Raw genomic sequence first — 27,751 nt, forward strand, 5'->3', positions numbered from 1 at the left:
TATTTTTAGACAACGTAAAGTGCGTAGAAAGGGAGGGAATAAGGTTCGAATCTCTTTTGGATGTATTTTTTCCATTGTTCGAGGTGGTATTTGCAGTGTAAAATCTGAAATGTGTTGCATCCTGTGTCCTCTGAACTCGTTCCAGGCCTTCGGCCTACATGGTGGCGTACCGTTACCGATGCCCAGAAGACGGTGGTTCTTGATGCGTGCGAGCGATGGCCATGCTTGTCAACGACCATACCATGTTGAACACACCGGTTCTCGTCCGATCACCGAAGTTAAGCAACATCGGGCATGGCTAGTACTTAGGTGGGTGACCACTTGGGAAAACCATGTGTCGTTGGCATCTTCACCTTTTTTATGTTGTACCTGCCCAACTAGCTGCGTGCACGGATAGAAAATTAATGCCTAGCTTTGGAGGACTGCCATGAGATACTCGCATGTTAAGAAAAGGATATTTAAATGACTCCTCATTCCCAGTCATTGTTTCCCTTACAAATCGTGTTCTATTTTTAGACAACGTAAAGTGCGTAGAAAGGGAAAGAATAAGGTTCGAATCTCCTTTGGATGTATTTTTTTCCATTGTTCGAGGTAGCATTTGCAGTGTAAAATTCGAAATGTGTTGCATCCTGTGTCCTCTGAACTTGTTCCAGGCCTTCGGCCTACATGGTGGCGTACCGTTACCGATGCCCAGAAGACGGTGGTTCTTGATGCGTGCGAGCGATGACCATGCTTGTCAACGACCATACCATGTTGAACACACCGGTTCTCGTCCGATCACCGAAGTTAAGCAACATCGGGCATGGCTAGTACTTAGGTGGGTGACCACTTGGGAAAACCATGTGTCGTTGGCATCTTCACCTTTTTTATGTTGTACCTGCCCAACTAGCTGCGTGCACGGATAGAAAATGAATGCCTAGCTGTGGAGGGCTGCCATGAGATACTCGCATGTTAAGAAAAGGATATTTAAATCACTCCTCATTCCCAGCCATTGTTTCCCTTACAAATCGTGTTCTATTTTTAGACAACGTAAAGTGCGTAGAAAGGGAAGGATTAAGGTTCGAATCTATTTTGGATGTATTTTTTCCATTGTTCGAAGTAGCATTTGCAGTGTAAAATCTGAAATGTGTTGCATCCTGTGTCCTCTGAACTCGTTCCAGGCCTTCGGCCTACATGGTGGCGTACTGTTACCGATGCCCAGAAGACGGTGGTTGTTGATGCGTGCGAGCGATGGCCATGCTTGTCAACGACCATACCATGTTGAACACACCGGTTCTCGTCCGATCACCGAAGTTAAGCAACATCGGGCATGGCTAGTACTTAGGTGGGTGACCACTTGGGAAAACCATGTGTCGTTGGCATCCTCACCTTTTTTATGTTGTACCTGCCCAACTAGCTGCGTGCACGGATAGAAAATGAATGCCTAGCTGTGGAGGGCTGCCATGAGATACTCGCATGTTAAGAAAAGGATATTTAAATCACTCCTCATTCCCAGCCATTGTTTCCCTTACAAATCGTGTTCTATTTTTAGACAACTTAAAGTGCGTAGAAATGGAAGGAATAAGGTTCGAATCTCTTTTGGATGTATTTTTTCCATTGTTCGAGGAAGCATTTGCAGTGTAAAATCTGAAATGTGTTGCATCCTGTGTCCTCTGAACTCGTTCTAGGCCTTCGGCCTACATGGTGGCGTACTGTTACCGATGCCCAGAAGACGGTGGTTCTTGATGCGTGCGAGCGATGGCCATGCTTGTCAACGACCATACCATGTTGAACACACCGGTTCTCGTCCGATCACCGAAGTTAAGCAACATCGGGCATGGCTAGTACTTAGGTGGGTGACCACTTGGGAAAACCATGTGTCGTTGGCATCTTCACCTTTTTTATGTTGTACCTGCCCAACTAGCTGCGTGCACGGATAGAAAATTAATGCCTAGCTTTGGAGGACTGCCATGAGATACTCGCATGTTAAGAAAAGGATATTTAAATGACTCCTCATTCCCAGTCATTGTTTCCCTTACAAATCGTGTTCTATTTTTAGACAACGTAAAGTGCGTAGAAAGGGAAAGAATAAGGTTCGAATCTCCTTTGGATGTATTTTTTTCCATTGTTCGAGGTAGCATTTGCAGTGTAAAATTCGAAATGTGTTGCATCCTGTGTCCTCTGAACTCGTTCCAGGCCTTCGGCCTACATGGTGGCGTACTGTTACCGATGCCCAGAAGACGGTGGTTCTTGATGCGTGCGAGCGATGGCCATGCTTGTCAACGACCATACCATGTTGAACACACCGGTTCTCGTCCGATCACCGAAGTTAAGCAACATCGGGCATGGCTAGTACTTAGGTGGGTGACCACTTGGGAAAACCATGTGTCGTTGGCATCTTCACCTTTTTTATGTTGTACCTGCCCAACTAGCTGCGTGCACGGATAGAAAATTAATGCTTAGCTGTGGAGGGTTGCCATGGGATACTCGCATATTAAGAAAAGGATATTTAAATGACTCTTCATTCCCAGCCATTGTTTCCCTTACAAATCATGTTCTATTTTTAGACAACGTAAAGTGCGTAGAAAGGGAAGGAATAAGGTTCGAATCTCTTTTGGATGTATTTTTTCCATTGTTCGAGGAAGCATTTGCAGTGTAAAATCTGAAATGTGTTGCATCCTGTGTCCTCTAAACTCGTTCCAGGCCTTCGGCCTACATGGTGGCGTACCGTTACCGATGCCCGTCTTCTGGGCATCGTTCTTGATGCGTGCGAGCGATGGCCATGCTTGTCAACGACCATACCATGTTGAACACACCGGTTCTCGTCCGATCACCGAAGTTAAGCAACATCGGGCATGGCTAGTACTTAGGTGGGTGACCACTTGGGAAAACCATGTGTCGTTGGCATCTTCACCTTTTTTATGTTGTACCTGCCCAACTAGCTGCGTGCACGGATAGAAAATGAATGCTTAGCTGTGGAGGGTTGCCATGGGATACTCGCATTTTAAGAAAAGGATATTTAAACGACTCCTCATTCCCAGCCATTGTTTCCCTTACAAATCGTGTTCTATTTTTAGACAACGTAAAGTGCGTAGAAAGGGAGGGAATAAGGTTCGAATCTCTTTTGGATGTATTTTTTCCATTGTTCGAGCTAGCATTTGCAGTGTAAAATCCGAAATGTGTTGCATCCTGTGTCCTCTGAACTCGTTCCAGGCCTTCGGCCTACATGGTGGCGTACCGTTACCGATGCCCGTCTTCTGGGCATCGTTCTTGATGCGTGCGAGCGATGGCCATGCTTGTCAACGACCATACCATGTTGAACACACCGGTTCTCGTCCGATCACCGAAGTTAAGCAACATCGGGCATGGCTAGTACTTAGGTGGGTGACCACTTGGGAAAACCATGTGTCGTTGGCATCTTCACCTTTTTTATGTTGTACCTGCCCAACTAGCTGCGTGCACGGATAGAAAATTAATGCTTAGCTGTGGAGGGCTGCCATGAGATACTCGCATGTTAAGAAAAGGATATTTAAATGACTCCTCATTCCCAGCCTTTGTTTCCCTTACAAATCGTGTTCTATTTTTAGACAACGTAAAGTGCGTAGAAAGGGAAAGAATAAGGTTCGAATCTCCTTTGGATGTATTTTTTCCATTGTTCGAGGAAGCATTTGCAGTGTAAAATCTGAAATGTGTTGCATCCTGTGTCCTCTGAACTCGTTCCAGGCCTTCGGCCTACATGGTGGCGTACCGTTACCGATGCCCGTCTTCTGGGCATCGTTCTTGATGCGTGCGAGCGATGGCCATGCTTGTCAACGACCATACCATGTTGAACACACCGGTTCTCGTCCGATCACCGAAGTTAAGCAACATCGGGCATGGCTAGTACTTAGGTGGGTGACCACTTGGGAAAACCATGTGTCGTTGGCATCTTCACCTTTTTTATGTTGTACCTGCCCAACTAGCTGCGTGCACGGATAGAAAATGCCTAGCTGTGGAGGATTGCCATGAGATACTCGCATGTTAAGAAAAGGATATTTAAATGACTCCTCATTCCCAGCCATTGTTTCCCTTACAAATCGTGTTCTATTTTTAGACAACGTAAAGTGCGTAGAAAGGGAGGGAATAAGGTTCGAATCTCTTTTGGATGTATTTTTTCCATTGTTCGAGGTGGTATTTGCAGTGTAAAATCTGAAATGTGTTGCATCCTGTGTCCTCTGAACTCGTTCCAGGCCTTCGGCCTACATGGTGGCGTACCGTTACCGATGCCCAGAAGACGGTGGTTCTTGATGCGTGCGAGCGATGGCCATGCTTGTCAACGACCATACCATGTTGAACACACCGGTTCTCGTCCGATCACCGAAGTTAAGCAACATCGGGCATGGCTAGTACTTAGGTGGGTGACCACTTGGGAAAACCATGTGTCGTTGGCATCTTCACCTTTTTTATGTTGTACCTGCCCAACTAGCTGCGTGCACGGATAGAAAATGCCTAGCTGTGGAGGATTGCCATGAGATACTCGCATGTTAAGAAAAGGATATTTAAATGACTCCTCATTCCCAGCCATTGTTTCCCTTACAAATCGTGTTCTATTTTTAGACAACGTAAAGCGCGTAGAAAGGGAAGGAATAAGGTTCGAATCTTCTTTGGATGTATTTTTTTTCCATTGTTCGAGGTGATATTTGCAGTGTAAAATCCGAAATGTGTTGCATCCTGTGTCCTCTGAACTCGTTCCAGGCCTTCGGCCTACATGGTGGCGTACTGTTACCGATGCCCAGAAGACGGTGGTTCTTGATGCGTGCGAGCGATGGCCATGCTTGTCAACGACCATACCATGTTGAACACACCGGTTCTCGTCCGATCACCGAAGTTAAGCAACATCGGGCATGGCTAGTACTTAGGTGGGTGACCACTTGGGAAAACCATGTGTCGTTGGCATCTTCACCTTTTTTATGTTGTACCTGCCCAACTAGCTGCGTGCACGGATAGAAAATGCCTAGCTGTGGAGGATTGCCATGAGATACTCGCATGTTAAGAAAAGGATATTTAAATGACTCCTCATTCCCAGCCATTGTTTCCCTTACAAATCGTGTTCTATTTTTAGACAACGTAAAGCGCGTAGAAAGGGAAGGAATAAGGTTCGAATCTTCTTTGGATGTATTTTTTTTCCATTGTTCGAGGTGATATTTGCAGTGTAAAATCCGAAATGTGTTGCATCCTGTGTCCTCTGAACTCGTTCCAGGCCTTCGGCCTACATGGTGGCGTACTGTTACCGATGCCCAGAAGACGGTGGTTCTTGATGCGTGCGAGCGATGGCCATGCTTGTCAACGACCATACCATGTTGAACACACCGGTTCTCGTCCGATCACCGAAGTTAAGCAACATCGGGCATGGCTAGTACTTAGGTGGGTGACCACTTGGGAAAACCATGTGTCGTTGGCATCTTCACCTTTTTTATGTTGTACCTGCCCAACTAGCTGCGTGCACGGATAGAAAATTAATGCCTAGCTTTGGAGGACTGCCATGAGATACTCGCATGTTAAGAAAAGGATATTTAAATGACTCCTCATTCCCAGCCATTGTTTCCCTTACAAATCGTGTTCTATTTTTAGACAACGTAAAGTGCGTAGAAAGGGAGGGAATAAGGTTCGAATCTCTTTTGGATGTATTTTTTCCATTGTTCGAGGTGGTATTTGCAGTGTAAAATCTGAAATGTGTTGCATCCTGTGTCCTCTGAACTCGTTCCAGGCCTTCGGCCTACATGGTGGCGTACCGTTACCGATGCCCAGAAGACGGTGGTTCTTGATGCGTGCGAGCGATGGCCATGCTTGTCAACGACCATACCATGTTGAACACACCGGTTCTCGTCCGATCACCGAAGTTAAGCAACATCGGGCATGGCTAGTACTTAGGTGGGTGACCACTTGGGAAAACCATGTGTCGTTGGCATCTTCACCTTTTTTATGTTGTACCTGCCCAACTAGCTGCGTGCACGGATAGAAAATGCCTAGCTGTGGAGGATTGCCATGAGATACTCGCATGTTAAGAAAAGGATATTTAAATGACTCCTCATTCCCAGCCATTGTTTCCCTTACAAATCGTGTTCTATTTTTAGACAACGTAAAGCGCGTAGAAAGGGAAGGAATAAGGTTCGAATCTTCTTTGGATGTATTTTTTTTCCATTGTTCGAGGTGATATTTGCAGTGTAAAATCCGAAATGTGTTGCATCCTGTGTCCTCTGAACTCGTTCCAGGCCTTCGGCCTACATGGTGGCGTACTGTTACCGATGCCCAGAAGACGGTGGTTCTTGATGCGTGCGAGCGATGGCCATGCTTGTCAACGACCATACCATGTTGAACACACCGGTTCTCGTCCGATCACCGAAGTTAAGCAACATCGGGCATGGCTAGTACTTAGGTGGGTGACCACTTGGGAAAACCTTGTGTCGTTGGCATCTTCACCTTTTTTATGTTGTACCTGCCCAACTAGCTGCGTGCACGGATAGAAAATGCCTAGCTGTGGAGGATTGCCATGAGATACTCGCATGTTAAGAAAAGGATATTTAAATGACTCCTCATTCCCAGCCATTGTTTCCCTTACAAATCGTGTTCTATTTTTAGACAACGTAAAGCGCGTAGAAAGGGAAGGAATAAGGTTCGAATCTCCTTTGGATGTATTTTTTTTCCATTGTTCGAGGTAGCATTTGCAGTGTAAAATCTGAAATGTGTTGCATCCTGTGTCCTTTGAACTTGTTCCAGGCCTTCGGCCTACATGGTGGCGTACCGTTACCGATGCCCAGAAGACGGTGGTTCTTGATGCGTGCGAGCGATGGCCATGCTTGTCAACGACCATACCATGTTGAACACACCGGTTCTCGTCCGATCACCGAAGTTAAGCAACATCGGGCATGGCTAGTACTTAGGTGGGTGACCACTTGGGAAAACCATGTGTCGTTGGCATCTTCACCTTTTTTATGTTGTACCTGCCCAACTAGCTGCGTGCACGGATAGAAAATGCCTAGCTGTGGAGGATTGCCATGAGATACTCGCATGTTAAGAAAAGGATATTTAAATGACTCCTCATTCCCAGCCATTGTTTCCCTTACAAATCGTGTTCTATTTTTAGACAACGTAAAGCGCGTAGAAAGGGAAGGAATAAGGTTCGAATCTCCTTTGGATGTATTTTTTTTCCATTGTTCGAGGTAGCATTTGCAGTGTAAAATCTGAAATGTGTTGCATCCTGTGTCCTTTGAACTTGTTCCAGGCCTTCGGCCTACATGGTGGCGTACCGTTACCGATGCCCAGAAGACGGTGGTTCTTGATGCGTGCGAGCGATGGCCATGCTTGTCAACGACCATACCATGTTGAACACACCGGTTCTCGTCCGATCACCGAAGTTAAGCAACATCGGGCATGGCTAGTACTTAGGTGGGTGACCACTTGGGAAAACCATGTGTCGTTGGCATCTTCACCTTTTTTATGTTGTACCTGCCCAACTAGCTGCGTGCACGGATAGAAAATGCCTAGCTGTGGAGGATTGCCATGAGATACTCGCATGTTAAGAAAAGGATATTTAAATGACTCCTCATTCCCAGCCATTGTTTCCCTTACAAATCGTGTTCTATTTTTAGACAACGTAAAGTGCGTAGAAAGGGAAAGAATAAGGTTCGAATCTCCTTTGGATGTATTTTTTTTCCATTGTTCGAGGAAGCATTTGCAGTGTAAAATCTGAAATGTGTTGCATCCTGTGTCCTTTGAACTCGTTCTAGGCCTTCGGCCTACATGGTGGCGTACTGTTACCGATGCCCAGAAGACGGTGGTTCTTGATGCGTGCGAGCGATGGCCATGCTTGTCAACGACCATACCATGTTGAACACACCGGTTCTCGTCCGATCACCGAAGTTAAGCAACATCGGGCATGGCTAGTACTTAGGTGGGTGACCACTTGGGAAAACCATGTGTCGTTGGCATCTTCACCTTTTTTATGTTGTACTTGCCCAACTAGCTGCGTGCACGGATAGAAAATGCCTAGCTGTGGCGGTATCTGCCATGAGATACTCGCATGTTAAGAAAAGGATATTTAAATGACTCCTCATTCCCAGCCATTGTTTCCCTTACAAATCGTGTTCTATTTTTAGACAACGTAAAGTGCGTAGAAAGGGAAAGAATAAGGTTCGAATCTCCTTTGGATGTATTTTTTTTCCATTGTTCGAGGAAGCATTTGCAGTGTAAAATCTGAAATGTGTTGCATCCTGTGTCCTTTGAACTCGTTCTAGGCCTTCGGCCTACATGGTGGCGTACTGTTACCGATGCCCAGAAGACGGTGGTTCTTGATGCGTGCGAGCGATGGCCATGCTTGTCAACGACCATACCATGTTGAACACACCGGTTCTCGTCCGATCACCGAAGTTAAGCAACATCGGGCATGGCTAGTACTTAGGTGGGTGACCACTTGGGAAAACCATGTGTCGTTGGCATCTTCACCTTTTTTATGTTGTACCTGCCCAACTAGCTGCGTGCACGGATAGAAAATGCCTAGCTGTGGAGGATTGCCATGAGATACTCGCATGTTAAGAAAAGGATATTTAAATGACTCCTCATTCCCAGCCATTGTTTCCCTTACAAATCGTGTTCTATTTTTAGACAACGTAAAGTGCGTAGAAAGGGAAGGAATAAATTTCGAATCTATTTTGGATGTATTTTTTTACATTGTTCGAAGTAGCATTTGCAGTGCAAAATCTGAAATGTGTTGCATCCTGTGTCCTCTGAACTTGTTCCAGGCCTTCGGCCTACATGGTGGCGTACTGTTACCGATGCCCAGAAGACGGTGGTTCTTGATGCGTGCGAGCGATGGACATGCTTGTCAACGACCATACCATGTTGAACACACCGGTTCTCGTCCGATCACCGAAGTTAAGCAACATCGGGCATGGCTAGTACTTAGGTGGGTGACCACTTGGGAAAACCATGTGTCGTTGGCATCTTCACCTTTTTTATGTTGTACCTGCCCAACTAGCTGCGTGCACGGATAGAAAATGCCTAGCTGTGGAGGATTGCCATGAGATACTCGCATGTTAAGAAAAGGATATTTAAATGACTCCTCATTCCCAGCCATTGTTTCCCTTACAAATCGTGTTCTATTTTTAGACAACGTAAAGCGCGTAGAAAGGGAAGGAATAAGGTTCGAATCTTCTTTGGATGTATTTTTTTTCCATTGTTCGAGGTGATATTTGCAGTGTAAAATCCGAAATGTGTTGCATCCTGTGTCCTCTGAACTCGTTCCAGGCCTTCGGCCTACATGGTGGCGTACTGTTACCGATGCCCAGAAGACGGTGGTTCTTGATGCGTGCGAGCGATGGCCATGCTTGTCAACGACCATACCATGTTGAACACACCGGTTCTCGTCCGATCACCGAAGTTAAGCAACATCGGGCATGGCTAGTACTTAGGTGGGTGACCACTTGGGAAAACCATGTGTCGTTGGCATCTTCACCTTTTTTATGTTGTACCTGCCCAACTAGCTGCGTGCACGGATAGAAAATGCCTAGCTGTGGAGGATTGCCATGAGATACTCGCATGTTAAGAAAAGGATATTTAAATGACTCCTCATTCCCAGCCATTGTTTCCCTTACAAATCGTGTTCTATTTTTAGACAACGTAAAGCGCGTAGAAAGGGAAGGAATAAGGTTCGAATCTTCTTTGGATGTATTTTTTTTCCATTGTTCGAGGTGATATTTGCAGTGTAAAATCCGAAATGTGTTGCATCCTGTGTCCTCTGAACTCGTTCCAGGCCTTCGGCCTACATGGTGGCGTACTGTTACCGATGCCCAGAAGACGGTGGTTCTTGATGCGTGCGAGCGATGGCCATGCTTGTCAACGACCATACCATGTTGAACACACCGGTTCTCGTCCGATCACCGAAGTTAAGCAACATCGGGCATGGCTAGTACTTAGGTGGGTGACCACTTGGGAAAACCATGTGTCGTTGGCATCTTCACCTTTTTTATGTTGTACCTGCCCAACTAGCTGCGTGCACGGATAGAAAATGCCTAGCTTTGGAGGACTGCCATGAGATACTCGGATGTTAAGAAAAGGATATTTAAATGACTCCTCATTCCCAGCCATTGTTTCCCTTACAAATCGTGTTCTATTTTTAGACAACGTAAAGCGCGTAGAAAGGGAAGGAATAAGGTTCGAATCTTCTTTGGATGTATTTTTTTTCCATTGTTCGAGGTGATATTTGCAGTGTAAAATCCGAAATGTGTTGCATCCTGTGTCCTCTGAACTCGTTCCAGGCCTTCGGCCTACATGGTGGCGTACTGTTACCGATGCCCAGAAGACGGTGGTTCTTGATGCGTGCGAGCGATGGCCATGCTTGTCAACGACCATACCATGTTGAACACACCGGTTCTCGTCCGATCACCGAAGTTAAGCAACATCGGGCATGGCTAGTACTTAGGTGGGTGACCACTTGGGAAAACCATGTGTCGTTGGCATCTTCACCTTTTTTATGTTGTACCTGCCCAACTAGCTGCGTGCACGGATAGAAAATTAATGCCTAGCTTTGGAGGACTGCCATGAGATACTCGCATGTTAAGAAAAGGATATTTAAATGACTCCTCATTCCCAGCCATTGTTTCCCTTACAAATCGTGTTCTATTTTTAGACAACGTAAAGTGCGTAGAAAGGGAGGGAATAAGGTTCGAATCTCTTTTGGATGTATTTTTTCCATTGTTCGAGGTGGTATTTGCAGTGTAAAATCTGAAATGTGTTGCATCCTGTGTCCTCTGAACTCGTTCCAGGCCTTCGGCCTACATGGTGGCGTACCGTTACCGATGCCCAGAAGACGGTGGTTCTTGATGCGTGCGAGCGATGGCCATGCTTGTCAACGACCATACCATGTTGAACACACCGGTTCTCGTCCGATCACCGAAGTTAAGCAACATCGGGCATGGCTAGTACTTAGGTGGGTGACCACTTGGGAAAACCATGTGTCGTTGGCATCTTCACCTTTTTTATGTTGTACCTGCCCAACTAGCTGCGTGCACGGATAGAAAATGCCTAGCTGTGGAGGATTGCCATGAGATACTCGCATGTTAAGAAAAGGATATTTAAATGACTCCTCATTCCCAGCCATTGTTTCCCTTACAAATCGTGTTCTATTTTTAGACAACGTAAAGCGCGTAGAAAGGGAAGGAATAAGGTTCGAATCTTCTTTGGATGTATTTTTTTTCCATTGTTCGAGGTGATATTTGCAGTGTAAAATCCGAAATGTGTTGCATCCTGTGTCCTCTGAACTCGTTCCAGGCCTTCGGCCTACATGGTGGCGTACTGTTACCGATGCCCAGAAGACGGTGGTTCTTGATGCGTGCGAGCGATGGCCATGCTTGTCAACGACCATACCATGTTGAACACACCGGTTCTCGTCCGATCACCGAAGTTAAGCAACATCGGGCATGGCTAGTACTTAGGTGGGTGACCACTTGGGAAAACCATGTGTCGTTGGCATCTTCACCTTTTTTATGTTGTACCTGCCCAACTAGCTGCGTGCACGGATAGAAAATGCCTAGCTGTGGAGGATTGCCATGAGATACTCGCATGTTAAGAAAAGGATATTTAAATGACTCCTCATTCCCAGCCATTGTTTCCCTTACAAATCGTGTTCTATTTTTAGACAACGTAAAGCGCGTAGAAAGGGAAGGAATAAGGTTCGAATCTCCTTTGGATGTATTTTTTTTCCATTGTTCGAGGTAGCATTTGCAGTGTAAAATCTGAAATGTGTTGCATCCTGTGTCCTTTGAACTTGTTCCAGGCCTTCGGCCTACATGGTGGCGTACCGTTACCGATGCCCAGAAGACGGTGGTTCTTGATGCGTGCGAGCGATGGCCATGCTTGTCAACGACCATACCATGTTGAACACACCGGTTCTCGTCCGATCACCGAAGTTAAGCAACATCGGGCATGGCTAGTACTTAGGTGGGTGACCACTTGGGAAAACCATGTGTCGTTGGCATCTTCACCTTTTTTATGTTGTACCTGCCCAACTAGCTGCGTGCACGGATAGAAAATGCCTAGCTGTGGAGGATTGCCATGAGATACTCGCATGTTAAGAAAAGGATATTTAAATGACTCCTCATTCCCAGCCATTGTTTCCCTTACAAATCGTGTTCTATTTTTAGACAACGTAAAGTGCGTAGAAAGGGAGGGAATAAGGTTCGAATCTTCTTTGGATGTATTTTTTTTCCATTGTTCGAGGTGATATTTGCAGTGTAAAATCCGAAATGTGTTGCATCCTGTGTCCTCTGAACTCGTTCCAGGCCTTCGGCCTACATGGTGGCGTACTGTTACCGATGCCCAGAAGACGGTGGTTCTTGATGCGTGCGAGCGATGGCCATGCTTGTCAACGACCATACCATGTTGAACACACCGGTTCTCGTCCGATCACCGAAGTTAAGCAACATCGGGCATGGCTAGTACTTAGGTGGGTGACCACTTGGGAAAACCATGTGTCGTTGGCATCTTCACCTTTTTTATGTTGTACCTGCCCAACTAGCTGCGTGCACGGATAGAAAATGCCTAGCTGTGGAGGATTGCCATGAGATACTCGCATGTTAAGAAAAGGATATTTAAATGACTCCTCATTCCCAGCCATTGTTTCCCTTACAAATCGTGTTCTATTTTTAGACAACGTAAAGCGCGTAGAAAGGGAAGGAATAAGGTTCGAATCTCCTTTGGATGTATTTTTTTTTCCATTGTTCGAGGTAGCATTTGCAGTGTAAAATCTGAAATGTGTTGCATCCTGTGTCCTTTGAACTTGTTCCAGGCCTTCGGCCTACATGGTGGCGTACCGTTACCGATGCCCAGAAGACGGTGGTTCTTGATGCGTGCGAGCGATGGCCATGCTTGTCAACGACCATACCATGTTGAACACACCGGTTCTCGTCCGATCACCGAAGTTAAGCAACATCGGGCATGGCTAGTACTTAGGTGGGTGACCACTTGGGAAAACCATGTGTCGTTGGCATCTTCACCTTTTTTATGTTGTACCTGCCCAACTAGCTGCGTGCACGGATAGAAAATGCCTAGCTGTGGAGGATTGCCATGAGATACTCGCATGTTAAGAAAAGGATATTTAAATGACTCCTCATTCCCAGCCATTGTTTCCCTTACAAATCGTGTTCTATTTTTAGACAACGTAAAGTGCGTAGAAAGGGAAAGAATAAGGTTCGAATCTCCTTTGGATGTATTTTTTTTCCATTGTTCGAGGAAGCATTTGCAGTGTAAAATCTGAAATGTGTTGCATCCTGTGTCCTTTGAACTCGTTCTAGGCCTTCGGCCTACATGGTGGCGTACTGTTACCGATGCCCAGAAGACGGTGGTTCTTGATGCGTGCGAGCGATGGCCATGCTTGTCAACGACCATACCATGTTGAACACACCGGTTCTCGTCCGATCACCGAAGTTAAGCAACATCGGGCATGGCTAGTACTTAGGTGGGTGACCACTTGGGAAAACCATGTGTCGTTGGCATCTTCACCTTTTTTATGTTGTACCTGCCCAACTAGCTGCGTGCACGGATAGAAAATGCCTAGCTTTGGAGGATTGCCATGGGATACTCGCATGTTAAGAAAAGGATATTTAAATGACTCCTCATTTTCAGCCATTGTTTCCCTTACAAATCGTGTTCTATTTTTAGACAACGTAAAGTGCGTAGAAAGGGAAAGAATAAGGTTCGAATCTCCTTTGGATGTATTTTTTTTCCATTGTTCGAGGAAGCATTTGCAGTGTAAAATCTGAAATGTGTTGCATCCTGTGTCCTTTGAACTCGTTCTAGGCCTTCGGCCTACATGGTGGCGTACTGTTACCGATGCCCAGAAGACGGTGGTTCTTGATGCGTGCGAGCGATGGCCATGCTTGTCAACGACCATACCATGTTGAACACACCGGTTCTCGTCCGATCACCGAAGTTAAGCAACATCGGGCATGGCTAGTACTTAGGTGGGTGACCACTTGGGAAAACCATGTGTCGTTGGCATCTTCACCTTTTTTATGTTGTACCTGCCCAACTAGCTGCGTGCACGGATAGAAAATGCCTAGCTGTGGAGGATTGCCATGAGATACTCGCATGTTAAGAAAAGGATATTTAAATGACTCCTCATTCCCAGCCATTGTTTCCCTTACAAATCGTGTTCTATTTTTAGACAACGTAAAGTGCGTAGAAAGGGAAAGAATAAGGTTCGAATCTCCTTTGGATGTATTTTTTTTCCATTGTTCGAGGAAGCATTTGCAGTGTAAAATCTGAAATGTGTTGCATCCTGTGTCCTTTGAACTCGTTCTAGGCCTTCGGCCTACATGGTGGCGTACTGTTACCGATGCCCAGAAGACGGTGGTTCTTGATGCGTGCGAGCGATGGCCATGCTTGTCAACGACCATACCATGTTGAACACACCGGTTCTCGTCCGATCACCGAAGTTAAGCAACATCGGGCATGGCTAGTACTTAGGTGGGTGACCACTTGGGAAAACCATGTGTCGTTGGCATCTTCACCTTTTTTATGTTGTACCTGCCCAACTAGCTGCGTGCACGGATAGAAAATGCCTAGCTGTGGAGGGCTGCCATGGGATACTCGCATGTTAAGAAAAGGATATTTAAATGACTCCTCATTTTCAGCCATTGTTTCCCTTACAAATCGTGTTCTATTTTTAGACAACGTAAAGTGCGTAGAAAGGGAGGGAATAAGGTTCGAATCTCTTTTGGATGTATTTTTTTCCATTGTTCGAGGTGATATTTGCAGTGTAAAATCCGAAATGTGTTGCATCCTGTGTCCTCTGAACTCGTTCCAGGCCTTCGGCCTACATGGTGGCGTACTGTTACCGATGCCCAGAAGACGGTGGTTCTTGATGCGTGCGAGCGATGGCCATGCTTGTCAACGACCATACCATGTTGAACACACCGGTTCTCGTCCGATCACCGAAGTTAAGCAACATCGGGCATGGCTAGTACTTAGGTGGGTGACCACTTGGGAAAACCATGTGTCGTTGGCATCTTCACCTTTTTTATGTTGTACCTGCCCAACTAGCTGCGTGCACGGATAGAAAATGCCTAGCTGTGGCGGTATCTGCCATGAGATACTCGCATGTTAAGAAAAGGATATTTAAATGACTCCTCATTCCCAGCCATTGTTTCCCTTACAAATCGTGTTCTATTTTTAGACAACGTAAAGTGCGTAGAAAGGGAAAGAATAAGGTTCGAATCTCCTTTGGATGTATTTTTTTTCCATTGTTCGAGGAAGCATTTGCAGTGTAAAATCTGAAATGTGTTGCATCCTGTGTCCTTTGAACTCGTTCTAGGCCTTCGGCCTACATGGTGGCGTACTGTTACCGATGCCCAGAAGACGGTGGTTCTTGATGCGTGCGAGCGATGGCCATGCTTGTCAACGACCATACCATGTTGAACACACCGGTTCTCGTCCGATCACCGAAGTTAAGCAACATCGGGCATGGCTAGTACTTAGGTGGGTGACCACTTGGGAAAACCATGTGTCGTTGGCATCTTCACCTTTTTTATGTTGTACCTGCCCAACTAGCTGCGTGCACGGATAGAAAATGAATGCCTAGCTGTGGAGGGCTGCCATGAGATACTCGCATGTTAAGAAAAGGATATTTAAATGACTCCTCATTCCCAGTCATTGTTTCCCTTACAAATCGTGTTCTATTTTTAGACAACGTAAAGTGCGTAGAAAAGGAATGAATAAGGTTCGAATCTCTTTTGGATGTTTTTTTTTTTTCCATTGTTCGAGGTGGTATTTGCAGTGTAAAATCCGAAATGTGTTGCATCCTGTGTCCTCTGAACTCGTTCCAGGCCTTCGGCCTACATGGTGGCGTACTGTTACCGATGCCCGGAAGACGGTGGTTCTTGATGCGTGCGAGCGATGGCCATGCTTGTCAACGACCATACCATGTTGAACACACCGGTTCTCGTCCGATCACCGAAGTTAAGCAACATCGGGCATGGCTAGTACTTAGGTGGGTGGTGACCACTTGGGAAAACCATGTGTCGTTGGCATCTTCACCTTTTTTATGTTGTACCTGCCCAACTAGCTGCGTGCACGGATAGAAAATGAATGCCTAGCTGTGGAGGGCTGCCATGAGATACTCGCATGTTAAGAAAAGGATATTTAAATGACTCCTCATTCCCAGCCATTGTTTCCCTTACAAATCGTGTTCTATTTTTAGACAACGTAAAGTGCGTAGAAAGGGAAGGAATAAGGTTCGAATCTCTTTTGGATGTATTTTTTCCATTGTTCGAGGAAGCATTTGCAGTGTAAAATCCGAAATGTGTTGCATCCTGTGTCCTTTGAACTTGTTCCAGGCCTTTGGCCTACATGGTGGCGTACTGTTACCGATGCCCAGAAGACGGTGGTTCTTGATGCGTGCGAGCGATGGCCATGCTTGTCAACGACCATACCATGTTGAACACACCGGTTCTCGTCCGATCACCGAAGTTAAGCAACATCGGGCATGGCTAGTACTTAGGTGGGTGACCACTTGGGAAAACCATGTGTCGTTGGCATCCTTCACCTTTTTTATGTTGTACCTGCCCAACTAGCTGCGTGCACGGATAGAAAATGAATGCTTAGCTGTGGAGGGTTGCCATGGGATACTCGCATATTAAGAAAAGGATATTTAAACGACTCCTCATTCCCAGCCATTGTTTCCCTTACAAATCGTGTTCTATTTTTAGACAACGTAAAGTGCTTAGAAAGGGAAGGAATAAAGTTCGAATCTCTTTTGGATGTATTTTTTTCCATTGCTCGAGGTGGCATTTGCAGTGTAAAATCTGAAATGTGTTGCATCCTGTGTCCTCTGAACTCGTTCCAGGCCTTCGGCCTACATGGTGGCGTACTGTTACCGATGCCCAGAAGACGGTGGTTCTTGATGCGTGCGAGCGATGGCCATGCTTGTCAACGACCATACCATGTTGAACACACCGGTTCTCGTCCGATCACCGAAGTTAAGCAACATCGGGCATGGCTAGTACTTAGGTGGGTGACCACTTGGGAAAACCATGTGTCGTTGGCATCTTCACCTTTTTTATGTTGTACCTGCCCAACTAGCTGCGTGCACGGATAGAAAATGAATGCTTAGCTGTGGAGGGTTGCCATGGGATACTCGCATATTAAGAAAAGGATATTTAAACGACTCCTCATTCCCAGCCATTGTTTCCCTTACAAATCGTGTTCTATTTTTAGACAACGTAAAGTGCGTAGAAAGGGAGGGAATAAGGTTCGAATCTCCATTCGATGTATTTTTTTCCATTGTTCGAGGTGATATTTGCAGTGTAAAATCTTAAATGTGTTGCATCCTGTGTCCTCTGAACTCGTTCCAGGCCTTCGGCCTACATGGTGGCGTACTGTTACCGATGCCCAGAAGACGGTGGTTCTTGATGCGTGCGAGCGATGGCCATGCTTGTCAACGACCATACCATGTTGAACACACCGGTTCTCGTCCGATCACCGAAGTTAAGCAACATCGGGCATGGCTAGTACTTAGGTGGGTGACCACTTGGGAAAACCATGTGTCGTTGGCATCTTCACCTTTTTTATGTTGTACCTTCCCATCTAGCTGCGTGCACGGATAGAAAATGAATGCCTAGCTGTGGAGGGCTGCCATGAGATACTCGGATGTTAAGAAAAGCATATTTAAATGACTCCTCATTCCCAGCCATTGTTTCCCTTACAAATCGTGTTCTATTTTTAGACAACGTAAAGTGCGTAGAAAGGGAGGGAATAAGGTTCGAATCTCCATTCGATGTATTTTTTTCCATTGTTCGAGGTGATATTTGCAGTGTAAAATCTTAAATGTGTTGCATCCTGTGTCCTCTGAACTCGTTCCAGGCCTTCGGCCTACATGGTGGCGTACTGTTACCGATGCCCAGAAGACGGTGGTTCTTGATGCGTGCGAGCGATGGCCATGCTTGTCAACGACCATACCATGTTGAACACACCGGTTCTCGTCCGATCACCGAAGTTAAGCAACATCGGGCATGGCTAGTACTTAGGTGGGTGACCACTTGGGAAAACCATGTGTCGTTGGCATCTTCACCTTTTTTATGTTGTACCTGCCCAACTAGCTGCGTGCACGGATAGAAAATGAATGCCTAGCTGTGGAGGGTTGCCATGGGATACTCGCATTTTAAGAAAAGGATATTTAAATGACTCCTCTTTCCCAGCCATGGTTTCCCTTACAAATCGTGTTCTATTTTTAGACAACGTAAAGTGCGTAGAAAGGGAAGGAATAAAGTTCGAATCTCCTTTGGATGTATTTTTTTCCATTGTTCGAGTTAGCATTTGCAGTGTAAAATCCGAAATGTGTTGCATCCTGTGTCCTTTGAACTCGTTCCAGGCCTTCGGCCTACATGGTGGCGTACCGTTACCGATGCCCAGAAGACGGTGGTTCTTGATGCGTGCGAGCGATGGCCATGCTTGTCAACGACCATACCATGTTGAACACACCGGTTCTCGTCCGATCACCGAAGTTAAGCAACATCGGGCATGGCTAGTACTTAGGTGGGTGACCACTTGGGAAAACCATGTGTCGTTGGCATCTTCACCTTTTTTTATGTTGTACCTTCCCAACTAGCTGCGTGCACAGATAGAAAATGAATGCCTAGCTGTGGAGGGCTGCCATGAGATACTCGGATGTTAAGAAAAGCATATTTAAATGACTCCTCATTCCCAGCCATTGTTTCCCTTACAAATCGTGTTCTATTTTTAGACAACGTAAAGTGCGTAGAAAGGGAGGGAATAAGGTTCGAATCTCCATTGGATGTATTTTTTTCCATTGTTCGAGGTGGTATTTGCAGTGTAAAATCTTAAATGTGTTGCATCCTGTGTCCTCTGAACTCGTTCCAGGCCTTCGGCCTACATGGTGACGTACTGTTACCGATGCCCAGAAGACGGTGGTTCTTGATGCGTGCGAGCGATGGCCATGCTTGTCAACGACCATACCATGTTGAACACACCGGTTCTCGTCCGATCACCGAAGTTAAGCAACATCGGGCATGGCTAGTACTTAGGTGGGTGACCACTTGGGAAAACCATGTGTCGTTGGCATCTTCACCTTTTTTTATGTTGTACCTTCCCAACTAGCTGCGTGCACGGATAGAAAATGAATGCCTAGCTGTGGAGGATTGCCATGGGATACTCGCATGTTAAGAAAATGATATTTAAATCACTCCTCATTCCCAGTCATTGTTGCCCTTACAAATCGTGTTCTATTTTTAGACAACGTAAAGTGCGTAGAAAGGGAAGGAATAAAGTTCGAATCTCCTCTGGATGTATTTTTTTTTCCATTGTTCGAGGTAGTGTAAAATCTGAAATGTGTTGCATCCTGTGTCCTCTGAACTCGTTCCAGGCCTTCGGCCTACATGGTGGCGTACCGTTACCGATGCCCAGAAGACGGTGGTTCTTGATGCGTGCGAGCGATGGCCATGCTTGTCAACGACCATACCATGTTGAACACACCGGTTCTCGTCCGATCACCGAAGTTAAGCAACATCGGGCATGGCTAGTACTTAGGTGGGTGACCACTTGGGAAAACCATGTGTCGTTGGCATCTTCACCTTTTTTTATGTTGTACCTTCCCAACTAGCTGCGTGCACAGATAGAAAATGAATGCCTAGCTGTGGAGGGCTGCCATGAGATACTCGGATGTTAAGAAAAGCATATTTAAATGACTCCTCATTCCCAGCCATTGTTTCCCTTACAAATCGTGTTCTATTTTTAGACAACGTAAAGTGCGTAGAAAGGGAGGGAATAAGGTTCGAATCTCCATTGGATGTATTTTTTTCCATTGTTCGAGGTGGTATTTGCAGTGTAAAATCTTAAATGTGTTGCATCCTGTGTCCTCTGAACTCGTTCCAGGCCTTCGGCCTACATGGTGACGTACTGTTACCGATGCCCAGAAGACGGTGGTTCTTGATGCGTGCGAGCGATGGCCATGCTTGTCAACGACCATACCATGTTGAACACACCGGTTCTCGTCCGATCACCGAAGTTAAGCAACATCGGGCATGGCTAGTACTTAGGTGGGTGACCACTTGGGAAAACCATGTGTCGTTGGCATCTTCACCTTTTTTATGTTGTACCTGCCCAACTAGCTGCGTGCACGGATAGAAAATGAATGCCTAGCTGTGGAGGGTTGCCATGGGATACTCGCATTTTAAGAAAAGGATATTTAAATGACTCCTCTTTCCCAGCCATGGTTTCCCTTACAAATCGTGTTCTATTTTTAGACAACGTAAAGTGCGTAGAAAGGGAAGGAATAAAGTTCGAATCTCCTTTGGATGTATTTTTTTCCATTGTTCGAGTTAGCATTTGCAGTGTAAAATCCGAAATGTGTTGCATCCTGTGTCCTTTGAACTCGTTCCAGGCCTTCGGCCTACATGGTGGCGTACCGTTACCGATGCCCAGAAGACGGTGGTTCTTGATGCGTGCGAGCGATGGCCATGCTTGTCAACGACCATACCATGTTGAACACACCGGTTCTCGTCCGATCACCGAAGTTAAGCAACATCGGGCATGGCTAGTACTTAGGTGGGTGACCACTTGGGAAAACCATGTGTCGTTGGCATCTTCACCTTTTTTATGTTGTACCTGCCCAACTAGCTGCGTGCACGGATAGAAAATGAATGCCTAGCTGTGGAGGGTTGCCATGGGATACTCGCATTTTAAGAAAAGGATATTTAAATGACTCCTCTTTCCCAGCCATGGTTTCCCTTACAAATCGTGTTCTATTTTTAGACAACGTAAAGTGCGTAGAAAGGGAAGGAGTAAAGTTCGAATCTCCTTTGGATGTATTTTTTTCCATTGTTCGAGTTAGCATTTGCAGTGTAAAATCCGAAATGTGTTGCATCCTGTGTCCTTTGAACTCGTTCCAGGCCTTCGGCCTACATGGTGGCGTACCGTTACCGATGCCCAGAAGACGGTGGTTCTTGATGCGTGCGAGCGATGGCCATGCTTGTCAACGACCATACCATGTTGAACACACCGGTTCTCGTCCGATCACCGAAGTTAAGCAACATCGGGCATGGCTAGTACTTAGGTGGGTGACCACTTGGGAAAACCATGTGTCGTTGGCATCTTCACCTTTTTTATGTTGTACCTGCCCAACTAGCTGCGTGCACGGATAGAAAATGAATGCCTAGCTGTGGAGGGTTGCCATGGGATACTCGCATTTTAAGAAAAGGATATTTAAATGACTCCTCTTTCCCAGCCATGGTTTCCCTTACAAATCGTGTTCTATTTTTAGACAACGTAAAGTGCGTAGAAAGGGAAGGAATAAAGTTCGAATCTCCTCTGGATGTATTTTTTTTTTCCATTGTTCGAGGTAGCATTTGATGTGTAAAATCTGAAATGTGTTGCATCCTGTGTCCTTTGAACTTGTTCCAGGCCTTCGGCCTACATGGTGACGTACTGTTACCGATGCCCAGAAGACGGTGGTTCTTGATGCGTGCGAGCGATGGCCATGCTTGTCAACGACCATACCATGTTGAACACACCGGTTCTCGTCCGATCACCGAAGTTAAGCAACATCGGGCATGGCTAGTACTTAGGTGGGTGACCACTTGGGAAAACCATGTGTCGTTGGCATCTTCACCTTTTTTATGTTGTACCTGCCCAACTGGCTGCGTGCACGGATAGAAAATGAATGCCTAGCTGTGGAGGATTGCCATGGGATACTCGCATGTTAAGAAAATGATATTTAAATCACTCCTCATTCCCAGTCATTGTTGCCCTTACAAATCGTGTTCTATTTTTAGACAACGTAAAGTGCGTAGAAAGGGAAGGAGTAAAGTTCGAATCTCCTTTGGATGTATTTTTTTCCATTGTTCGAGTTAGCATTTGCAGTGTAAAATCCGAAATGTGTTGCATCCTGTGTCCTTTGAACTCGTTCCAGGCCTTCGGCCTACATGGTGACGTACCGTTACCGATGCCCAGAAGACGGTGGTTCTTGATGCGTGCGAGCGATGGTCATGCTTGTCAACGACCATACCATGTTGAACACACCGGTTCTCGTCCGATCACCGAAGTTAAGCAACATCGGGCATGGCTAGTACTTAGGTGGGTGACCACTTGGGAAAACCATGTGTCGTTGGCATCTTCACCTTTTTTATGTTTTACCTGCCCCAACTAGCTGCGTGCACGGATAGAAAATGAATGCCTAGCTGTGGAGGGTTGCCATGGGATACTCGCATTTTAAGAAAAGGATATTTAAATGACTCCTCTTTCCCAGCCATGGTTTCCCTTACAAATCGTGTTCTATTTTTAGACAACGTAAAGTGCGTAGAAAGGGAAGGAATAAAGTTCGAATCTCCTCTGGATGTATTTTTTTTTTCCATTGTTCGAGGTAGCATTTGTTGTGTAAAATCTGAAATGTGTTGCATCCTGTGTCCTTTGAACTTGTTCCAGGCCTTCGGCCTACATGGTGACGTACTGTTACCGATGCCCAGAAGACGGTGGTTCTTGATGCGTGCGAGCGATGGCCATGCTTGTCAACGACCATACCATGTTGAACACACCGGTTCTCGTCCGATCACCGAAGTTAAGCAACATCGGGCATGGCTAGTACTTAGGTGGGTGACCACTTGGGAAAACCATGTGTCGTTGGCATCTTCACCTTTTTTATGTTGTACCTGCTCAACTAGCTGCGTGCACGGATAGAAAATGCCTAGCTGTGGAGGGCTGCCATGAGATACTCGCATGTTAAGAAAAGGATATTTAAATGACTCCTCATTCCCAGTCATTGTTTCCCTTACAAATCGTGTTCTATTTTTAGACAACGTAAAGTGCGTAGAAAGGGAAGGAATAAGGTTCGAATCTCCTTTGGATGTATTTTTTTCCATTGTTCGAGGTAGTATTTGCAGTGTAAAATCTGAAATGTGTTGCATCCTGTGTCCTCTGAACTCGTTCCAGGCCTTCGGCCTACATGGTGGCGTACTGTTACCGATGCCCAGAAGACGGTGGTTGTTGATGCGTGCGAGCGATAGCCATGCTTGTCAACGACCATACCATGTTGAACACACCGGTTCTCGTCCGATCACCGAAGTTAAGCAACATCGGGCATGGCTAGTACTTAGGTGGGTGACCACTTGGGAAAACCATGTGTCGTTGGCATCTTCACCTTTTTTATGTTGTACCTGCTCAACTAGCTGCGTGCACGGATAGAAAATGCCTAGCTGTGGAGGGCTGCCATGAGATACTCGCATGTTAAGAAAAGGATATTTAAATGACTCCTCATTCCCAGTCATTGTTTCCCTTACAAATCGTGTTCTATTTTTAGACAACGTAAAGTGCGTAGAAAGGGAGGGAATAAGGTTCGAATCTCCTTTGGATGTATTTTTTTCCATTGTTCGAGGTAGTATTTGCAGTGTAAAATCTGAAATGTGTTGCATCCTGTGTCCTCTGAACTCGTTCCAGGCCTTCGGCCTACATGGTGGCGTACTGTTACCGATGCCCAGAAGACGGTGGTTGTTGATGCGTGCGAGCGATGGCCATGCTTGTCAACGACCATACCATGTTGAACACACCGGTTCTCGTCCGATCACCGAAGTTAAGCAACATCGGGCATGGCTAGTACTTAGGTGGGTGACCACTTGGGAAAACCATGTGTCGTTGGCATCTTCACCTTTTTTATGTTGTACCTGCTCAACTAGCTGCGTGCACGGATAGAAAATGCCTAGCTGTGGAGGGCTGCCATGAGATACTCGCATGTTAAGAAAAGGATATATAAATGACTCCTCATCCCCAGCCATTGTTTCCCTTACAAATCGTGTTCTATTTTTAGACAACGTAAAGTGCGTAGAAAGGGAAGGAATAAATTTCGAATCTATTTTGGATGTATTTTTTTACATTGTTCGAAGTAGCATTTGCAGTGCAAAATCTGAAATGTGTTGCATCCTGTGTCCTTTGAACTTGTTCCAGGCCTTCGGCCTGCATGGTGGCGTACTGTAACCGATGCCCAGAAAACCGTGGTTCTTGATGCGTGCGAGCGATGGCCATGCTTGTCAACGACCATACCATGTTGAACACACCGGTTCTCGTCCGATCACCGAAGTTAAGCAACATCGGGCATGGCTAGTACTTAGGTGGGTGACCACTTGGGAAAACCATGTGTCGTTGGCATCTTCACCTTTTTTATGTTGTACCTGCTCAACTAGCTGCGTGCACGGATAGAAAATGCCTAGCTGTGGAGGGCTGCCATGAGATACTCGCATGTTAAGAAAAGGATATATAAATGACTCCTCATCCCCAGCCATTGTTTCCCTTACAAATAGTGTTCTATTTTTAGACAACGTAAAGTGCGTAGAAAGGGAGGGAATAAAGTTCGAATCTCTTTTGGATGTATTTTTTCCAATGTTCGAGGTAGCATTTGCAGTGTAAAATCTGAAATGTGTTGCATCCTGTGTCCTCTGAACTTGTTCCAGGCCTTCGGCCTACATGGTGGCGTACTGTAACCGATGCCCAGAAGACGGTGGTTGTTGATGCGTGCGAGCGATAGCCATGCTTGTCAACGACCATACCATGTTGAACACACCGGTTCTCGTCCGATCACCGAAGTTAAGCAACATCGGGCATGGCTAGTACTTAGGTGGGTGACCACTTGGGAAAACCATGTGTCGTTGGCATCTTCACCTTTTTTATGTTGTACCTGCTCAACTAGCTGCGTGCACGGATAGAAAATGCCTAGCTGTGGAGGGCTGCCATGAGATACTCGCATGTTAAGAAAAGGATATTTAAATGACTCCTCATTCCCAGTCATTGTTTCCCTTACAAATCGTGTTCTATTTTTAGACAACGTAAAGTGCGTAGAAAGGGAAGGAATAAGGTTCGAATCTCCTTGGGATGTATTTTTTCCATTGTTCGAGGTGATATTTGCAGTGTAAAATCCGAAATGTGTTGCATCCTGTGTCCTCTGAACTCGTTCCAGGCCTTCGGCCTACATGGTGGCGTACTGTTACCGATGCCCAGAAGACGGTGGTTGTTGATGCGTGCGAGCGATAGCCATGCTTGTCAACGACCATACCATGTTGAACACACCGGTTCTCGTCCGATCACCGAAGTTAAGCAACATCGGGCATGGCTAGTACTTAGGTGGGTGACCACTTGGGAAAACCATGTGTCGTTGGCATCTTCACCTTTTTTATGTTGTACCTGCTCAACTAGCTGCGTGCACGGATAGAAAATGCCTAGCTGTGGAGGGCTGCCATGAGATACTCGCATGTTAAGAAAAGGATATTTAAATGACTCCTCATTCCCAGTCATTGTTTCCCTTACAAATCGTGTTCTATTTTTAGACAACGTAAAGTGCGTAGAAAGGGAGGGAATAAGGTTCGAATCTCCTTTGGATGTATTTTTTTCCATTGTTCGAGGTAGTATTTGCAGTGTAAAATCTGAAATGTGTTGCATCCTGTGTCCTCTGAACTCGTTCCAGGCCTTCGGCCTACATGGTGGCGTACTGTTACCGATGCCCAGAAGACGGTGGTTGTTGATGCGTGCGAGCGATGGCCATGCTTGTCAACGACCATACCATGTTGAACACACCGGTTCTCGTCCGATCACCGAAGTTAAGCAACATCGGGCATGGCTTAGTACTTAGGTGGGTGACCACTTGGGAAAACCATGTGTCGTTGGCATCTTCACCTTTTTTATGTTGTACCTGCTCAACTAGCTGCGTGCACGGATAGAAAATGCCTAGCTGTGGAGGGTTGCCATGAGACACTAGCATGTTAAGAAAAGGATATTTAAATGACTCCTCATTCCCAGCCATTGTTTCCCTTACAAATCGTGTTCTATTTTTAGACAACGTAAAGTGCGTAGAAAGGGAGGGAATAAGGTTCGAATCTCCTTTGGATGTATTTTTTTCCATTGTTCGAGGTAGTATTTGCAGTGTAAAATCTGAAATGTGTTGCATCCTGTGTCCTCTGAACTCGTTCCAGGCCTTCGGCCTACATGGTGGCGTACTGTTACCGATGCCCAGAAGACGGTGGTTGTTGATGCGTGCGAGCGATGGCCATGCTTGTCAACGACCATACCATGTTGAACACACCGGTTCTCGTCCGATCACCGAAGTTAAGCAACATCGGGCATGGCTAGTACTTAGGTGGGTGACCACTTGGGAAAACCATGTGTCGTTGGCATCTTCACCTTTTTTATGTTGTTGTACCTGCTCAACTAGCTGCGTGCACGGATAGAAAATGCCTAGCTGTGGAGGGTTGCCATGAGACACTAGCATGTTAAGAAAAGGATATTTAAATGACTCCTCATTCCCAGCCATTGTTTCCCTTACAAATCGTGTTCTATTTTTAGACAACGTAAAGTGCGTAGAAAGGGAGGGAATAAAGTTCGAATCTGCATTTGGATGTTTTTTTTTTCCATTGTTCGAGGAAGCATTTGCAGTGTAAAATCTGAAATGTGTTGCATCCTGTGTCCTCTGAACTCGTTCCAGGCCTTCGGCCTACATGGTGGCGTACTGTTACCGATGCCCAGAAGACGGTGGTTGTTGATGCGTGCGAGCGATGGCCATGCTTGTCAACGACCATACCATGTTGAACACACCGGTTCTCGTCCGATCACCGAAGTTAAGCAACATCGGGCATGGCTTAGTACTTAGGTGGGTGACCACTTGGGAAAACCATGTGTCGTTGGCATCTTCACCTTTTTTATGTTGTACCTGCTCAACTAGCTGCGTGCACGGATAGAAAATGCCTAGCTGTGGAGGGTTGCCATGAGACACTAGCATGTTAAGAAAAGGATATTTAAATGACTCCTCATTCCCAGCCATTGTTTCCCTTACAAATCGTGTTCTATTTTTAGACAACGTAAAGTGCGTAGAAAGGGAGGGAATAAAGTTCGAATCTGCATTTGGATGTTTTTTTTTTCCATTGTTCGAGGAAGCATTTGCAGTGTAAAATCTGAAATGTGTTGCATCCTGTGTCCTCTGAACTCGTTCCAGGCCTTCGGCCTACATGGTGGCGTACTGTTACCGATGCCCAGAAGACGGTGGTTGTTGATGCGTGCGAGCGATGGCCATGCTTGTCAACGACCATACCATGTTGAACACACCGGTTCTCGTCCGATCACCGAAGTTAAGCAACATCGGGCATGGCTAGTACTTAGGTGGGTGACCACTTGGGAAAACCATGTGTCGTTGGCATCTTCACCTTTTTTATGTTGTTGTACCTGCTCAACTAGCTGCGTGCACGGATAGAAAATGCCTAGCTGTGGAGGATTGCCATGAGATACTCGCATGTTAAGAAAAGGATATTTAAATGACTCCTCATTCCCAGTCATTGTTTCCCTTACAAATCGTGTTCTATTTTTAGACAACGTAAAGTGCGTAGAAAGGGAGGGAATAAGGTTCGAATCTCCTTTGGATGTATTTTTTTCCATTGTTCGAGGTAGTATTTGCAGTGTAAAATCTGAAATGTGTTGCATCCTGTGTCCTCTGAACTTGTTCCAGGCCTTCGGCCTACATGGTGGCGTACTGTTACCGATGCCCAGAAGACGGTGGTTGTTGATGCGTGCGAGCGATGGCCATGCTTGTCAACGACCATACCATGTTGAACACACCGGTTCTCGTCCGATCACCGAAGTTAAGCAACATCGGGCATGGCTAGTACTTAGGTGGGTGACCACTTGGGAAAACCATGTGTCGTTGGCATCTTCACCTTTTTTATGTTGTACCTGCCCAACTAGCTGCATGCACGGATAGAAA

The 27,751-nt window shown here is 46.0% G+C and overlaps 55 non-coding genes across 55 annotated transcripts; all 55 read left to right on the plus strand.

The window, feature by feature from the left end:
* Positions 1-227: 227 nt before the first annotated feature.
* LOC126566138 (5S ribosomal RNA) lies at positions 228-346 on the plus strand. Its single transcript, XR_007607207.1, has one exon. It is a non-coding gene; the product is annotated as a 5S ribosomal RNA (ribosomal RNA).
* A 389-nt stretch (positions 347-735) lies between these two features.
* On the plus strand, positions 736-854 carry LOC126566139 (5S ribosomal RNA). Its single transcript, XR_007607208.1, has one exon. It is a non-coding gene; the product is annotated as a 5S ribosomal RNA (ribosomal RNA).
* A 388-nt stretch (positions 855-1,242) lies between these two features.
* Positions 1,243-1,361, plus strand: LOC126566140 (5S ribosomal RNA). Its single transcript, XR_007607209.1, has one exon. It is a non-coding gene; the product is annotated as a 5S ribosomal RNA (ribosomal RNA).
* A 388-nt stretch (positions 1,362-1,749) lies between these two features.
* LOC126566142 (5S ribosomal RNA) lies at positions 1,750-1,868 on the plus strand. The gene has a single exon (XR_007607211.1). It is a non-coding gene; the product is annotated as a 5S ribosomal RNA (ribosomal RNA).
* A 389-nt stretch (positions 1,869-2,257) lies between these two features.
* LOC126566143 (5S ribosomal RNA) lies at positions 2,258-2,376 on the plus strand. The gene has a single exon (XR_007607212.1). It is a non-coding gene; the product is annotated as a 5S ribosomal RNA (ribosomal RNA).
* A 391-nt stretch (positions 2,377-2,767) lies between these two features.
* On the plus strand, positions 2,768-2,886 carry LOC126566144 (5S ribosomal RNA). The gene has a single exon (XR_007607213.1). It is a non-coding gene; the product is annotated as a 5S ribosomal RNA (ribosomal RNA).
* Positions 2,887-3,277: 391 nt separating this feature from the next.
* LOC126566145 (5S ribosomal RNA) lies at positions 3,278-3,396 on the plus strand. Its single transcript, XR_007607214.1, has one exon. It is a non-coding gene; the product is annotated as a 5S ribosomal RNA (ribosomal RNA).
* Positions 3,397-3,787: 391 nt separating this feature from the next.
* On the plus strand, positions 3,788-3,906 carry LOC126566146 (5S ribosomal RNA). The gene has a single exon (XR_007607215.1). It is a non-coding gene; the product is annotated as a 5S ribosomal RNA (ribosomal RNA).
* A 384-nt stretch (positions 3,907-4,290) lies between these two features.
* LOC126566148 (5S ribosomal RNA) lies at positions 4,291-4,409 on the plus strand. The gene has a single exon (XR_007607217.1). It is a non-coding gene; the product is annotated as a 5S ribosomal RNA (ribosomal RNA).
* Positions 4,410-4,795: 386 nt separating this feature from the next.
* Positions 4,796-4,914, plus strand: LOC126566149 (5S ribosomal RNA). The gene has a single exon (XR_007607218.1). It is a non-coding gene; the product is annotated as a 5S ribosomal RNA (ribosomal RNA).
* Positions 4,915-5,300: 386 nt separating this feature from the next.
* On the plus strand, positions 5,301-5,419 carry LOC126566151 (5S ribosomal RNA). Its single transcript, XR_007607219.1, has one exon. It is a non-coding gene; the product is annotated as a 5S ribosomal RNA (ribosomal RNA).
* A 388-nt stretch (positions 5,420-5,807) lies between these two features.
* On the plus strand, positions 5,808-5,926 carry LOC126566152 (5S ribosomal RNA). Its single transcript, XR_007607220.1, has one exon. It is a non-coding gene; the product is annotated as a 5S ribosomal RNA (ribosomal RNA).
* A 386-nt stretch (positions 5,927-6,312) lies between these two features.
* LOC126566233 (5S ribosomal RNA) lies at positions 6,313-6,431 on the plus strand. Its single transcript, XR_007607295.1, has one exon. It is a non-coding gene; the product is annotated as a 5S ribosomal RNA (ribosomal RNA).
* A 386-nt stretch (positions 6,432-6,817) lies between these two features.
* On the plus strand, positions 6,818-6,936 carry LOC126566153 (5S ribosomal RNA). Its single transcript, XR_007607221.1, has one exon. It is a non-coding gene; the product is annotated as a 5S ribosomal RNA (ribosomal RNA).
* Positions 6,937-7,322: 386 nt separating this feature from the next.
* LOC126566155 (5S ribosomal RNA) lies at positions 7,323-7,441 on the plus strand. The gene has a single exon (XR_007607223.1). It is a non-coding gene; the product is annotated as a 5S ribosomal RNA (ribosomal RNA).
* A 386-nt stretch (positions 7,442-7,827) lies between these two features.
* Positions 7,828-7,946, plus strand: LOC126566157 (5S ribosomal RNA). The gene has a single exon (XR_007607224.1). It is a non-coding gene; the product is annotated as a 5S ribosomal RNA (ribosomal RNA).
* A 388-nt stretch (positions 7,947-8,334) lies between these two features.
* On the plus strand, positions 8,335-8,453 carry LOC126566158 (5S ribosomal RNA). The gene has a single exon (XR_007607225.1). It is a non-coding gene; the product is annotated as a 5S ribosomal RNA (ribosomal RNA).
* Positions 8,454-8,838: 385 nt separating this feature from the next.
* On the plus strand, positions 8,839-8,957 carry LOC126566159 (5S ribosomal RNA). The gene has a single exon (XR_007607226.1). It is a non-coding gene; the product is annotated as a 5S ribosomal RNA (ribosomal RNA).
* Positions 8,958-9,343: 386 nt separating this feature from the next.
* Positions 9,344-9,462, plus strand: LOC126566160 (5S ribosomal RNA). The gene has a single exon (XR_007607227.1). It is a non-coding gene; the product is annotated as a 5S ribosomal RNA (ribosomal RNA).
* A 386-nt stretch (positions 9,463-9,848) lies between these two features.
* On the plus strand, positions 9,849-9,967 carry LOC126566161 (5S ribosomal RNA). Its single transcript, XR_007607228.1, has one exon. It is a non-coding gene; the product is annotated as a 5S ribosomal RNA (ribosomal RNA).
* A 386-nt stretch (positions 9,968-10,353) lies between these two features.
* LOC126566162 (5S ribosomal RNA) lies at positions 10,354-10,472 on the plus strand. Its single transcript, XR_007607229.1, has one exon. It is a non-coding gene; the product is annotated as a 5S ribosomal RNA (ribosomal RNA).
* A 388-nt stretch (positions 10,473-10,860) lies between these two features.
* Positions 10,861-10,979, plus strand: LOC126566163 (5S ribosomal RNA). Its single transcript, XR_007607230.1, has one exon. It is a non-coding gene; the product is annotated as a 5S ribosomal RNA (ribosomal RNA).
* Positions 10,980-11,365: 386 nt separating this feature from the next.
* LOC126566164 (5S ribosomal RNA) lies at positions 11,366-11,484 on the plus strand. The gene has a single exon (XR_007607231.1). It is a non-coding gene; the product is annotated as a 5S ribosomal RNA (ribosomal RNA).
* Positions 11,485-11,870: 386 nt separating this feature from the next.
* On the plus strand, positions 11,871-11,989 carry LOC126566165 (5S ribosomal RNA). The gene has a single exon (XR_007607232.1). It is a non-coding gene; the product is annotated as a 5S ribosomal RNA (ribosomal RNA).
* Positions 11,990-12,375: 386 nt separating this feature from the next.
* Positions 12,376-12,494, plus strand: LOC126566168 (5S ribosomal RNA). The gene has a single exon (XR_007607234.1). It is a non-coding gene; the product is annotated as a 5S ribosomal RNA (ribosomal RNA).
* Positions 12,495-12,881: 387 nt separating this feature from the next.
* Positions 12,882-13,000, plus strand: LOC126566169 (5S ribosomal RNA). Its single transcript, XR_007607235.1, has one exon. It is a non-coding gene; the product is annotated as a 5S ribosomal RNA (ribosomal RNA).
* Positions 13,001-13,386: 386 nt separating this feature from the next.
* On the plus strand, positions 13,387-13,505 carry LOC126566170 (5S ribosomal RNA). The gene has a single exon (XR_007607236.1). It is a non-coding gene; the product is annotated as a 5S ribosomal RNA (ribosomal RNA).
* A 386-nt stretch (positions 13,506-13,891) lies between these two features.
* Positions 13,892-14,010, plus strand: LOC126566171 (5S ribosomal RNA). The gene has a single exon (XR_007607237.1). It is a non-coding gene; the product is annotated as a 5S ribosomal RNA (ribosomal RNA).
* A 386-nt stretch (positions 14,011-14,396) lies between these two features.
* On the plus strand, positions 14,397-14,515 carry LOC126566172 (5S ribosomal RNA). Its single transcript, XR_007607238.1, has one exon. It is a non-coding gene; the product is annotated as a 5S ribosomal RNA (ribosomal RNA).
* A 385-nt stretch (positions 14,516-14,900) lies between these two features.
* On the plus strand, positions 14,901-15,019 carry LOC126566173 (5S ribosomal RNA). The gene has a single exon (XR_007607239.1). It is a non-coding gene; the product is annotated as a 5S ribosomal RNA (ribosomal RNA).
* Positions 15,020-15,407: 388 nt separating this feature from the next.
* LOC126566174 (5S ribosomal RNA) lies at positions 15,408-15,526 on the plus strand. The gene has a single exon (XR_007607240.1). It is a non-coding gene; the product is annotated as a 5S ribosomal RNA (ribosomal RNA).
* A 392-nt stretch (positions 15,527-15,918) lies between these two features.
* On the plus strand, positions 15,919-16,040 carry LOC126566270 (5S ribosomal RNA). The gene has a single exon (XR_007607330.1). It is a non-coding gene; the product is annotated as a 5S ribosomal RNA (ribosomal RNA).
* A 388-nt stretch (positions 16,041-16,428) lies between these two features.
* LOC126566175 (5S ribosomal RNA) lies at positions 16,429-16,547 on the plus strand. The gene has a single exon (XR_007607241.1). It is a non-coding gene; the product is annotated as a 5S ribosomal RNA (ribosomal RNA).
* Positions 16,548-16,937: 390 nt separating this feature from the next.
* On the plus strand, positions 16,938-17,056 carry LOC126566176 (5S ribosomal RNA). Its single transcript, XR_007607242.1, has one exon. It is a non-coding gene; the product is annotated as a 5S ribosomal RNA (ribosomal RNA).
* A 389-nt stretch (positions 17,057-17,445) lies between these two features.
* Positions 17,446-17,564, plus strand: LOC126566177 (5S ribosomal RNA). The gene has a single exon (XR_007607243.1). It is a non-coding gene; the product is annotated as a 5S ribosomal RNA (ribosomal RNA).
* Positions 17,565-17,953: 389 nt separating this feature from the next.
* On the plus strand, positions 17,954-18,072 carry LOC126566179 (5S ribosomal RNA). Its single transcript, XR_007607245.1, has one exon. It is a non-coding gene; the product is annotated as a 5S ribosomal RNA (ribosomal RNA).
* Positions 18,073-18,461: 389 nt separating this feature from the next.
* Positions 18,462-18,580, plus strand: LOC126566180 (5S ribosomal RNA). The gene has a single exon (XR_007607246.1). It is a non-coding gene; the product is annotated as a 5S ribosomal RNA (ribosomal RNA).
* Positions 18,581-18,970: 390 nt separating this feature from the next.
* LOC126566181 (5S ribosomal RNA) lies at positions 18,971-19,089 on the plus strand. The gene has a single exon (XR_007607247.1). It is a non-coding gene; the product is annotated as a 5S ribosomal RNA (ribosomal RNA).
* Positions 19,090-19,472: 383 nt separating this feature from the next.
* LOC126566182 (5S ribosomal RNA) lies at positions 19,473-19,591 on the plus strand. The gene has a single exon (XR_007607248.1). It is a non-coding gene; the product is annotated as a 5S ribosomal RNA (ribosomal RNA).
* A 390-nt stretch (positions 19,592-19,981) lies between these two features.
* On the plus strand, positions 19,982-20,100 carry LOC126566184 (5S ribosomal RNA). The gene has a single exon (XR_007607249.1). It is a non-coding gene; the product is annotated as a 5S ribosomal RNA (ribosomal RNA).
* Positions 20,101-20,489: 389 nt separating this feature from the next.
* LOC126566185 (5S ribosomal RNA) lies at positions 20,490-20,608 on the plus strand. Its single transcript, XR_007607250.1, has one exon. It is a non-coding gene; the product is annotated as a 5S ribosomal RNA (ribosomal RNA).
* A 389-nt stretch (positions 20,609-20,997) lies between these two features.
* Positions 20,998-21,116, plus strand: LOC126566186 (5S ribosomal RNA). Its single transcript, XR_007607251.1, has one exon. It is a non-coding gene; the product is annotated as a 5S ribosomal RNA (ribosomal RNA).
* Positions 21,117-21,508: 392 nt separating this feature from the next.
* On the plus strand, positions 21,509-21,627 carry LOC126566187 (5S ribosomal RNA). The gene has a single exon (XR_007607252.1). It is a non-coding gene; the product is annotated as a 5S ribosomal RNA (ribosomal RNA).
* Positions 21,628-22,016: 389 nt separating this feature from the next.
* LOC126566188 (5S ribosomal RNA) lies at positions 22,017-22,135 on the plus strand. The gene has a single exon (XR_007607253.1). It is a non-coding gene; the product is annotated as a 5S ribosomal RNA (ribosomal RNA).
* Positions 22,136-22,528: 393 nt separating this feature from the next.
* On the plus strand, positions 22,529-22,647 carry LOC126566189 (5S ribosomal RNA). The gene has a single exon (XR_007607254.1). It is a non-coding gene; the product is annotated as a 5S ribosomal RNA (ribosomal RNA).
* A 385-nt stretch (positions 22,648-23,032) lies between these two features.
* On the plus strand, positions 23,033-23,151 carry LOC126566191 (5S ribosomal RNA). The gene has a single exon (XR_007607256.1). It is a non-coding gene; the product is annotated as a 5S ribosomal RNA (ribosomal RNA).
* A 385-nt stretch (positions 23,152-23,536) lies between these two features.
* LOC126566192 (5S ribosomal RNA) lies at positions 23,537-23,655 on the plus strand. Its single transcript, XR_007607257.1, has one exon. It is a non-coding gene; the product is annotated as a 5S ribosomal RNA (ribosomal RNA).
* Positions 23,656-24,040: 385 nt separating this feature from the next.
* On the plus strand, positions 24,041-24,159 carry LOC126566193 (5S ribosomal RNA). The gene has a single exon (XR_007607258.1). It is a non-coding gene; the product is annotated as a 5S ribosomal RNA (ribosomal RNA).
* A 384-nt stretch (positions 24,160-24,543) lies between these two features.
* LOC126566194 (5S ribosomal RNA) lies at positions 24,544-24,662 on the plus strand. The gene has a single exon (XR_007607259.1). It is a non-coding gene; the product is annotated as a 5S ribosomal RNA (ribosomal RNA).
* A 384-nt stretch (positions 24,663-25,046) lies between these two features.
* LOC126566195 (5S ribosomal RNA) lies at positions 25,047-25,165 on the plus strand. Its single transcript, XR_007607260.1, has one exon. It is a non-coding gene; the product is annotated as a 5S ribosomal RNA (ribosomal RNA).
* A 385-nt stretch (positions 25,166-25,550) lies between these two features.
* On the plus strand, positions 25,551-25,670 carry LOC126566256 (5S ribosomal RNA). The gene has a single exon (XR_007607317.1). It is a non-coding gene; the product is annotated as a 5S ribosomal RNA (ribosomal RNA).
* Positions 25,671-26,055: 385 nt separating this feature from the next.
* Positions 26,056-26,174, plus strand: LOC126566196 (5S ribosomal RNA). The gene has a single exon (XR_007607261.1). It is a non-coding gene; the product is annotated as a 5S ribosomal RNA (ribosomal RNA).
* Positions 26,175-26,564: 390 nt separating this feature from the next.
* LOC126566257 (5S ribosomal RNA) lies at positions 26,565-26,684 on the plus strand. Its single transcript, XR_007607318.1, has one exon. It is a non-coding gene; the product is annotated as a 5S ribosomal RNA (ribosomal RNA).
* A 387-nt stretch (positions 26,685-27,071) lies between these two features.
* On the plus strand, positions 27,072-27,190 carry LOC126566197 (5S ribosomal RNA). Its single transcript, XR_007607262.1, has one exon. It is a non-coding gene; the product is annotated as a 5S ribosomal RNA (ribosomal RNA).
* Positions 27,191-27,578: 388 nt separating this feature from the next.
* On the plus strand, positions 27,579-27,697 carry LOC126566198 (5S ribosomal RNA). The gene has a single exon (XR_007607263.1). It is a non-coding gene; the product is annotated as a 5S ribosomal RNA (ribosomal RNA).
* Positions 27,698-27,751: the final 54 nt, after the last annotated feature.

The sequence above is a fragment of the Anopheles maculipalpis genome, chromosome 3RL (assembly GCF_943734695.1).
Source record: "Anopheles maculipalpis chromosome 3RL, idAnoMacuDA_375_x, whole genome shotgun sequence".
NCBI lineage: Eukaryota > Metazoa > Arthropoda > Insecta > Diptera > Culicidae > Anopheles > Anopheles maculipalpis.